The sequence below is a fragment of the Cetorhinus maximus genome, chromosome 33 (genome assembly GCF_964194155.1).
Source record: "Cetorhinus maximus chromosome 33, sCetMax3.hap1.1, whole genome shotgun sequence".
Lineage (NCBI taxonomy): Eukaryota > Metazoa > Chordata > Chondrichthyes > Lamniformes > Cetorhinidae > Cetorhinus > Cetorhinus maximus.
In genome coordinates, this window is record NC_135911.1 from 9,658,836 (window position 1) to 9,670,142 (window position 11,307).

The following is an 11,307-nucleotide window of genomic DNA, read 5'->3' on the forward strand; positions in this document are numbered from 1 at the left end:
GATTGGGGGATATGGGGAGAAGGTGGGTAGGTGGGATTGGGAGATACGGGGAGAAGGTTGGTAGGTGGGATTGAATGATATGGGGAGAAGGTTGGGAGGTGGGTTCGGGGGATATGGGGAGAAGATTGGTATGTGGGATTGGGGGATACGGGGAGAAGGTTAGTAATGGGGTTGGGGTATATGGGGAGAATGCGGGCAGTCTGGACTGAATGATATGGGGAGAAGGTAAGTAGGTGGGATTGGGGGATATGGGGAGAAGGTTGGCAGGTGGAATTGGGGGATATGGGGAGAAGTTTTCTAAGAGGGATGGGGGATATGCAGAGAGGGTTAGTATGTGGGATTGGGGTATATGGGGAGAGTGTGGGCAGGCTGGATTGAATGATATGGAGAGAAGGTAAGTAGGTGGGATTGGGGGGATATGGGGAGAAGGTAAATAGGCTGGATTGGGGTATACGGGGAGATGGTGGGTTGACAGCCAGGAATCCGAGCAGAAGGTGAATTATCACAGGCCCAGTACCCAGCGTTGGGACGGTGAATTATACAAACATTATGAAATTCTAACACTGCAAAAACGCGACTAAGCCAAGCGGAGATGTGAATAAAATATTAATCGGATGAATGAAAGCAATAGAGTGAAAATGCAGTCAGTGAGAAATTGAAAACCAATGCAGGATTACTTTCAGAATGCTTGTAAGTTTAATTAAAACCCGCATGCCTTTCGCACTCAATCATTTCAATGTTGCTTTTGGTTAACTTTTGCTTTCCACAAGGGGATTTGTAAACTGGGATCTCCGAATTCAGGAGAACTGTTATCAAATAGAATCCAGCGGCATCAAGAGAAGATACACAAAGCGAAAACACTTGATTTTTAAAAAAAACAATTCCTCAAGTTACAAAGATTACAAACTGCAGTCAGTTAAGAGAGTTGCCACTTACCAGCTCATAAAAATCATATTCCATCGATGTATCTTGATGATATTTTTCCTTCTGTTTAAAATTACTGTTGCTTGTCTAGGTGACAGATATCTAAGCGAGAGAAAGCAGGAAACTGCTGTCATTTAATAGCCTGGTTTCAAAGTGGTCGATGAATGAATTGTCTGAAAAAGCAATGGTTGTGGTGGGGAAGGTTTTTTTTGCCTTGATTTCATCGAAGGACTGCTCCTCCGTCTCAACAGGCGATAGAGAAGCGTGTTTCTCTCAGGCAGCTTTCACCACCTAAGGATGTCCCAAGTCACTGCGCCGTTCACCTTTTGTCCTTTTGGCTGCTGATGTAACGTAGGAAACGCCGCAGCCAAATCTGCGCACAGCAAGTTCCCACACAGGGCAATGTGATCAATCTGCAGACGGTTTGGGGTTTTATCACACATTGTTGGTGGTGAGGTAAATCTTAGACCAGGGCACGGGGAGGGGGGGGCGGGGAGGACTCCCTGATTTGAAATAGTGACCATGGGACCGTTGACGCCCACTTGAGCAGACAGACAGAGCCTCGGCCCCATCAGCGGTCAAGGCCCACTGGAAGTGTCGCACTCCCTCAGCACCGCACCCCGGGAGTGAAAAATGGCTCAAAATTTGCGCTGTTTCTTTTACAGTTCAGGCTTACGCTCCAACCCATCAACGCCATCACGAGCGTACAATCGTCCGTGAGCTAATGGGGCCGTGCTAGGAGGCAAATGACCCTCTTTAGTTCCATTTTCTATTACAACATGTTCAGGACTGGAACCCTGGTGCCATTTTGTCATCATCATTGAGCGTCAGGTGTAAGCATTTTTAATAGAGGTTCCCAGCGGGCCAATTGTGATTTAGGCCCAACCGGTGGCAGTGGGAAAAGGCTGGTTGCCCAGCAACAGACTGATTAGGGGGGGATTGGGGGGGTGGGGATGGGGTTATGGGGGAGGGAGCGAGCCTCCCTGGCGGGTTGTGGGTTGGGTGGTGGGGGGGGTGGGGAGGGGGGAGGAAGCAGCACTCCAGGCAGGCTCCGAGGCCCTCACCGCCTACCTGGCCATACCCTATGGAGGAGATTCCCCCCTCCTCTGCCATGGGGATGGGGCCGGCAGCTTGGGTTAATTTTTAAAATTCGGACGTTTTGAACGTTTGCGAGAAGGTGGAGACGCCCTCTCTCTGCCTTACCTGCAACGCCAGTCTGCAGCTCCTATTGGCTCTCCAGGACCCCGCCCGCCCTCCTTGATTGGATGGGCGAGACTGATTCGGTCCATCAGTTGGCCAATCGGGGTTCAATCCCTGCTGGGTGTCTGATCCCCATAATGGGTGGGGGTGGGAGTGGGGTGGGATGTGGGGGTGTGACAGGACCACCCCCCTCTCCCCGCCCCCCCAAATTTGTGGAATGACTCCCTACCAACATGCAAAATCCTGCCCACTGCGTTTTGGATATGAAAACGACATTCAAAGTGTTCTGGCGGCGTGGGTCCGATAAATCTCGAAGAGCCTCCCCAAGCCAGAGCAATCCACAGTACCTCAGCATTCCCAGCAAGGCGGGTGTTGGGAAGGTGGGGAAGGCTATTTTATGCATGGTGCCCGATCCAGCCAAAAATTGATTCTAAATCAGCATAGCTAATCACAGGAAGACACAAACACAAGTGGCTTGGGTTGCAACTGCTGGCAATATGCTTTTAAGGGATAGCAGCGTGACATCACTAGAAGGGAAGTGTGTCATGCGATCCAGTCGTAGTTTCACTTTTGCCTTTGAGCCGAGTGCACATGCACAGCTCTGCAGCTGATGTCTTCAAGCTCGAAACCCATGTCATAATATTCTCATGCACCTAGTCTTAACTAATGAGCCCAGAACAGGTTTGCACAATCTCTTGTCAGTAATTGGTGCCATTATATTAGAGGCAGAGACAGTTGTAGGGGCTGGAGGAGGTTACAGAGATAGGGAGGGTTGTAGGGGCTGGAGGAGGTTACAGAGATAGGGGGGGTTGTAGAGGCTGGAGGAGGTTACAGAGATAGGGAGGGTTGTAGGGGCTGGAGGAGGTTACAGAGATAGGGAGGGTGGTAGGGGCTGGAGGAGGTTACAGAGATAGGGAGGGTGGTAGGGGCTGGAGGAGGTTACAGAGATAGGGAGGGTTGGAGGGGCTGGAGGAGGTTACAGAGATAGGGAGGGTTGTAGGGACTGGAGGAGGTTACAGAGATAGGGAGGGTTGTAGGGGCTGGAGGAGGTTACAGAGATAGGGAGGTTTGTAGGGGCTGGAGGAGGTTACAGAGATAGGGAGGGTTGTAGGGGCTGGAGGAGGTTACAGAGATAGGGAGGTTTGAGGTAACAGAGGATAAGCTAGGTTTGAAATGTTAAGTAGGTAAAGGGAATATTTGCACTTTTAAATAAACCAGGCTGGTTTGAATTCAAAAGAGGGAGTGAAATATTATATCTAGCCAGGAGAAATGAAGAAACACTGGGCAGAATTTTGCCCTTGATGGGCGGGTGGGCCCCACTAGCTCAGCGGCAGGCGGGTAGCTGATCGCCGCCACCAAAACAGGCCCAGCCGCCATTTTAAGTGGGCGGGCCAATTAAGGCCTGCCCAGCGGCCTGCCCGATGGGAAGCGCTATGGGCTCCCTGTGCGAGGGGGAGGGATTCCCCAACTGTCACATTGTTGCGCGCGCAAGAGCGCACTGCTCCCTGAGGCTAAGTGCTGCCTCATGGAGATTGGTGGAAAGTTTATTAACTTCAAAAATAAAAAAACAAAAAAAATTATTAACATGTCCCCCCCCATGTGACAACGTGACACGAGATGGGGCATGTTAATAAATGGCACAGAAACTTTATTAAACTTTTTTAAAAACAGACCTGAAACCTCATCCCGCCTTAAGGTTGGATGGGCAGGGCCTTTAATGGGTTCAATGGGTTCAACCAACGTGACAATGGGCCTCAATTGGCCATTGACAGGTCGGCGGGGTGGACAGCTGATTGCGCTGTCCGTCCCGACTTCCTGAACATTTAAATGGGGGGTCGGGTTCCACCCGACATCATCCCGCGTCGTTTCCGTGTCGGCGAGCGGGCCCCGCCCACCAAATCGTTGCTCATTTTTCCCAAAGAAGGTTGGGAAAAATTGGTACCATGTTAGATTTTATTACCGGAGAGGTAAACGTCCAAAGTGAAATAATGGGAATTTGTATTCAAAGGGGAAAATATGCGTAAAGGAGTGAAGGCTGTGTGTAAGAGTAGGAATTCTAGGATCTAACAAGTGTGAAAAGCCTTCAGCATTTAAGCCTCAAGCTAATGTCTACAAGGAATTGAAGCTAAGAAAAACTGACTTTGAATTCGACAGTTCAGGCTATTGTGTGTTACTTTGCCTGGGCCTTTTAAAATCTGTGTGTCTCGCTGTTGCCTTAACAGAGGTGTAAGTGGAGTTCAGATTAATTGGGGGATTTAGGAGTTATCATAGTAGTAATTTGTAGATCTATGTATGCGCTTGAAATAATTTCTTCTATTAATAAAGGTTTAGTTTAGTTTTGTAAGGAACATATATGACTCGGTGGCCTTATATTCACTAAATTCAAAGCCCGCATCTCGAAATAAGTACAAATTCCCCAAAACAAAAGATAGTTGTGGCAGCCGCTTCGGGTTTCTCTTTGGGATTTGGGCAGCTTGGCATCTACCATCCCGCCTGCCGTAACCAGGTTCACCAGGTTGGCACGCCCTGCTGCGCCCCTCTCCCCGCATCTCTCAACGCCCGCGTCACCGCGAGATCGGCGGGAGCTTTTCCGATCGGCTGGAAACGTGGAACGCCGAGGTCGCCGGTTTTGGCCGCACTGTGCGAGAGTGCCCAGATGGTAGAAGGTAACTCAGTTCCGTTGAAGGGGGTCATTCGGGCTCGGAACGTTTAACTGTGCTCCTCTCCGCAGATGCTGCCAGACCTGCTGAGTTTTTCCAGGTGTTTTTGTTCTTGTTGTAGAAAGTATGTGGGTAAAAGTTGTACATACCCGTCAGTCCCGCTCCGAGACCCTGGATGACTCGAGGGATCTCAGTCTACGCTCTCATGGCAATTCCTTACCCCTGGTCCGTCAGGAAACCTCCCCCCGCTCTCCCACCTCCTGCCCTTTTCCATTCTCCCGCTCCACCTTCTATGAATTCCCGGATCTCCATTTTGGAAGCTGCTCCCTTGGCTTTTGGAGCTGCGGAGAGCAGAGGAACGCGAGACCCCCTCCCCGTCGCCCGTCAGCCGCAGGTCACCGAGTGAAGGCGGCTGATGAGGGCCGAAGGGCAGTGCCCGAGCAGCTGAGTCGGTGTCACAATGGGGGGGGTGGGCGGCGCCACGGACCAAAAACTCCGCCCCCGAATTCAAGCGATTGGATGGTAAGTGCGTTTTGTGGAGGGAAAGAGGAAGGTGCTCTTGATGCGCACGTGCATTGGAGTGGGCAGCGACTCGAGCAACTTATGGACTCTTCGGTTCGGTTATTTGCTGCCCCACCTCTTCCCCAGCCAAACCCCCCCTCCCCTCCCCCACCCCAGCCAACCCCCCCACCCCCCAACCAAAATTTTAATGCCCTGGGCGACCACCTATTCCACCCAGTGGTTGCACCAGGCCTTGGATCTGACTTAGTGCCTATCGTTAACCCTGCGGGTGTGTGTGATTTATCCAGAATTGGATCAGCCTCTTTTATATGTAGAAGGCAATGGCATCTTATCTGGTTCCTTCCCAAAGTTCCTAGCTGGTTGACGCTCAGAAGGAGGCCATTTGGCCCATTGTGTCTGTTCTGGCTCTATGCTAGACCGTCTCAGTCAGTGCCACTCCCTCTTCAGACAAGGATCCGATTCTCTTTTGAAAGCCTCGACTGAACCTGCCTCCCCCCATGCTCCCACGCAGCGCATTCCAGGTCCCAACCACTCGCCGCGTGAAAAGGTTTCTCCTCACGTCTCCGTTGCTCCTTTTGCCAATCCCCTTAAACCGGTGTCCCTCTGGTTCTCGATCCTTCCCCCCAACGGGAACAGTCCCTCCCTGTCAAATCCGCCCAGGCCCCTCCTGGTTTTGAACCCCTCGATCCAAACTCCTCTCAACCTTCTCTTCTCCGAGGAGAACAGCCCCAGCTTCCCCAATCTATTCCCCCGTAACTGAAGTTCCTCATCCCTGGAACCATTCTCGTGAATTTTTTCTGCTCCCTCTCCAATACCTTCACATCCTCCCTAAAGTGCGGTGCCCAGAACTGGACACAATACTCTAGTTGAGGTTGAACCAGTGTTTTGTGCAGGTTTAACATAACCTCCTTGCTCTTGTACTCTGTGTCCCTATTAATAAAGACCAGGATACTGTAGATTTTATTAACCGCTCCCCCAACCTGTCCTGCCACCTTCAATGATTGATGCAGATATGCACCCAGGTTCCTCTGCTCCCGCGCTCCCTTTAGAATTGTACCCCTTATTTCATATTGCGTTGAAATGAATCCCTCACTTCCTGGTGTCCGCACATCCCACCAACCTGTCGACGTCCTTTTGAGGTTTAGTCCTGTCCTCCTCGCAGTTCACAACGCATCTGAGTTTGGCACCACGAGCAGGTTTTTGAAATGGTTCCCAGTCCACCCAAGTCGAGGGCATTAATACAGGCGCAGGACCCCCGTGATGAACCTCCCTCTGGTCCGAAAAGCAATCGCTGGCCGCTACTCGCTGCTGCAGCAGCACAGTCACTCAGCTGTACTTTTAAGCACTCGGCCTCTCACTGAGATTGAAAACCGAATTGGAGAAACCGTCTCGAGCTTGGGTTTTGCAGGGAAATGAAGGTCCCGGGGGTGGGGGGTTGCGGCTGTCAGAGTTTTTGGGTGTTTTCTGCTGATTTGCTCTCCAGTCTTGACTTTCGAAATCGTTGCGGGAATGCAAATCGCAGCCAAGGAGACAGGGCAAACCTCAACTTCTGAACACTGTTCGGGTCATCGATGGAAGGTAAGAGATGCGATGGGTGATTCATGCTTCAATCACTGAACTGGCCAACAGACTGCTGTCTCCCCTCTCACGGGGGAAAGGGGGTTAGAAAAGTACAGCACAAAGGGGGACCATTCGGCCCATCTTGCCCGGGCTGACTCTTTGAAGGAGGCTGCCAATTGGACACCATCCTGTAGCTGACACTGAACCAACACTTCATGAAAGGTTTTACACAGCTCCTGACTTTTGCATTCTACGTGTCTGCTTATAAAGCCCAGTGTCCCATGCGTTTTATTCATGACTTACTCCTGATTCCCCAAAGCCTGTCCACCATCTACAAGGCACAAGTCAGGAGTGTGATGGAATACTCCCCGCTTGCCCTGGATGAGTGCAGCTCCCACAACACTCAAGAAGCTCGACACCGTCCAGGACAAAGCAGCCCCGCTTGATTGGCACCCCATCCACAAACATTCACTCCCTCCACCACCGACGCACAGTAGCAGCAGTGTGTGTACCATCTACAAGATGCACTGCATCTTCGACAGCGCCTTCTAAACCCATGACCCATCTAGAAGGACAAGGGCAGCAGACACATGGGGAACACCACCACCTGGAAATTCCCCTCTGAGCCACTCACCATCCTGACTTGGAAATATATCGGCCGTTCCTTCACTGTCGCTGGGTCAAAATCCTGGAGCTCCCTCCCTAACAGCACTGTGGGTGTACTTACACCACATGGACTGCAGCGGCTCAAGAAGGCAGCTCACCACCACCTTCTCAAGGGGGCAATTAGGGATGGGCAATAAATGCTGGGACCCAGCCAGCGACGCCCACATCCCGTGAATGAATTTTTAAAAAATTTCTCTGCCACCTTCAAAGACGTGTGTTCAAACTCCCCACAGTCTCTCTGCTCTTGCGCCCTGTACCACCCCGCCCTCCCCCACCTCCACGATTAAAATTGTGTTTGAGGGGAAATTATTTGCTGAGCTAAGGGGAGAGTGGGACTCATTGGGTGGCTCTTTTAAAGGGCTAGAAGAGGCACGATGGGCCGAATGGCCACTTTCTGTGCTGTAAGACTCCACTATGGTCAACAGCACATCTGGAAATTGGGAGAGGAAATAATCTCACCAACAAATCTAAGACCCAAGATGAATAAATATGAGTTGGGGTATAAAATAATTTGACCTTTAAGTGTGGAGCGGATGTGATTCGCACCTACTCTCGGTACCCGAGAGAGCAGGACCGGGACAGGAACTGTCAATGCAGACAAGCTGTAGATGAATCTCACAGGTTTTGTTTCTGCTGCTTTATCTCCCTTTCAATCTAGGACCGTGCAGCAGAGTGCCAGGCAGATTGCAGACTGATTGTTGTGGCAAGGGATTTGCAGAGTGTGCTCAGGGGCTTGTCAAAGCAGAGGGTGGTGTCTGCAAAGCTCAGAGCGTTGTCAGTGCGATCTCTTCTGCCCTCCGCTCCTGAGTGGCTGAGGCAGACGCAGGGCACAGTTACCGAGTGGACGCGACTCACCCTGCCCGAGGCCGGAGAGCGATCGTCCGAAAGGCATTGGCCAGGGGTTCGCGTGCCCTCCTGCCCGGTCGGGAATATTATGGTCCCGCCGAACTGGTCGGAGGTTTAAATGCCTCGCCCCGTCCACCGGGAGTAGACAGGCCGCACTGGGGCCATTAAAATCCCGGCCACTGTCGATGACCAGGACCCTTGAATCCAAGGCTACGGGCCAAGTGCTGGTAAACGGGATTAGGTGGGTAGGTAGGTCAGGTGTTTCTCACGTGTCGGTGCAGACTCGATGGGCTGAAGGGCCCCTTCTGCACTGTGTGATTCTGTGGATGGCCGGTTACCTGGTAGAACAGCGGGGAGCGGCCAGAATAATTCATTTCTGGGTTTACAGCGAGAATCTAGGAACGTGTCAGTATCCTTTTTATTCATTCACGGGATGTGGGCGTCGCTGGCTGGGCCCAACATTTATTGCCCATCCCTAATTGCCCCCTTGAGAAGGTGGGGGTGAGCTGCCTTCTTGAACCGCTGCAGTCCCTGTGGTGTAGGTACACCCACAGTGCTGTTAGGGAGGGAGCTCCAGGATTTTGACCCAGCGACAGTGAAGGAACGGCCGATATATTGCCAAGTCAGGATGGTGAGTGGCTTGGAGGGGAACTTCCAGGTGGTGGTGTTCCCATGTGTCTGCTGCCCTTGTCCTTCTAGATGGCGTGTTTGGAAGGTGCTGTCTAAGGAGCCTTGGTGAATTCCTGCAGTGCATCTTGTAGATGGTACACGCACTGCTGCTACTGTGCGTCGGTGGGGGAGGGAGTGAATGTTTGTCGATGGGGTGCCATCAAGCGGGGCTGCTTTGTCCTGGATGGTGTCGAGCTTCTTGAGTGTTGTGGGAGCTGCACTCATCCAGGCAAGTGGGGAGTATTCCATCACACTCCTGACTTGTTCTTTGTAGATGGTGGACAGGCTTTGGGGAGTCAGGAGGTGAGTTACTCACCACACGATTCCTAGCCTCTGACCTGCTCTTGTAGCCACAGTATTTATAAGGCTGGTCCAGTTCAGTTTCTGGTCAATGGTAACCCCCAGGATGTTGATAATGGGGGATTCACTGATGGTAATGCCATTGAACATCAAAGGATGATGGTTGGATTCTCTCTTGTTGGAGATGGTAATTGCCTGGCACTTGTGTGGTGGGAATGTTACTTGCCAATTGTCAGCCCAAGTCTGGATATTGTCCAGGTCTTGGCTGCATTTGGACATGGACTGCTTCAGTATCTGAGGAGTCGCGAATGGTGCTGAACATTGTGCAATCATCAGCGAACATCCCCACTTCTGACCTTATGATGGAAGGAAGGTCATTGATGAAGCAACTGAAGATGGTTGGGCTGAGGACACTACCCTGAGGAACTCCTGCAGTGATGTCCTGGAGCTGAGATGACTGACAGTGGGGTCCCTTGGGGAGTGTGTCAATATTTACAAGGGGGTCCCCAGGGAGTGTGTCAGTATTTACAGGGGGGTCCCCAGAGAGTGTGTCAGTATTTACAAGGGGGTCCTCCAGGGAGTGTGTCAGTATAGAGTTATGCTGCAAAGAAACAGGCCCTTTGGCCCATCGTGTCCGTGCCGGCCATCAAGCACCTCTCTATTCTAATCCTATTTTCCAGCCCTTGGCCTGTAGCCCTGTGTGCTCTGGCATTTCAAGTGCTTATCTAAATACTTCTCAAATGTTGTGAGGGTTCCTGCCTCTACCACCCCCTCAGACAGTGTCTTCCAGACTCCAACCACCCTCTGGGTGAAAACATTTTTCCTCAAATCCCCTCAAAACCTCCTGCCCCTTACCTTAAATCTATGCCCCCTGGTTATTGGCACCTCTGCTAAGGGGAAAAGCTTCTTCCTGTCTGCCCTATCTCTGCCCCTCATAATTTTTTACTCCTCAATCAGGTACCCCCCCTCAGCCTTCTCTGCTCCGAGGAAAACAACCCCAACCTATCCAGTCGCTCTTCAAAGCTGAAACACCCCAGCCCAGGCAACATCCTGGTGAATCTGCTCTGCACTGTCTCGAATGTAATCACATCCTTCCTATAGTGTGGCGACCAGAACTGCACACGGTACTCCAGCTGTGGCCTGACTAGTGTTTTATACAGCTCCAACCTAACCTGCCCTGCTCTTATTTTCTATGCCTCGGCTAATAAAGGCAAATATCCCATACGCCTTCTTAACCACCTCATCTATCTGTGCTGCTGCCTTCAGGGATCTATGGACATGTACACCAAGGTCCCTCTGATCCTCTGTACTTCCTAGGGTCCTACCATTCATTGTATATTCCCTTGCTGTGTTAGTCCCCCCAAAATGCATCACCTCACACTTCTCAGGATTAAATTCCATTTGCCACTGCTCTGCCCATCTGACCAGCCCACCTATATCATCCTGTAATCTAAGGCTTTCCTCCTCACTATTTATGACACCACCAATTTTCGTGTCATCTGTGAACTTACTGATCATACCTACTATATTCACGTCTAAACCATTAATGTACACGACAAACAGCAAGGGTCCCAGCACCAATCCCTGCGGTACACCACTCCAATCACAAAAACAACCTTCGACCATTACTCTCTGCCTCCTGCCACTCAGCCAATTTTGGATCCAATTTGCCATGGATCCCATGGGCTCTTACCTTCTTGACCATTCTCCCATGCGGGACCTTGTCAAAAGCCTTACTGAAGTCCATGTAGACTACATCAACTGCACTGCCCTTAATCTACACAACTAGTCACCTCCTCAAAAAATTCAGTCAAATTTGTTAGACATGATCTCCCTGTGACAAAGCTATGCTGACTATCCCTGATTAATCCCTGCTTCTCCAAGCGGATATTAATCCAGTCCCTCAGAATTTTTTCCAATAGTTTCCCTACCACTGATGTTAGACTCACTGGCCTGTAAT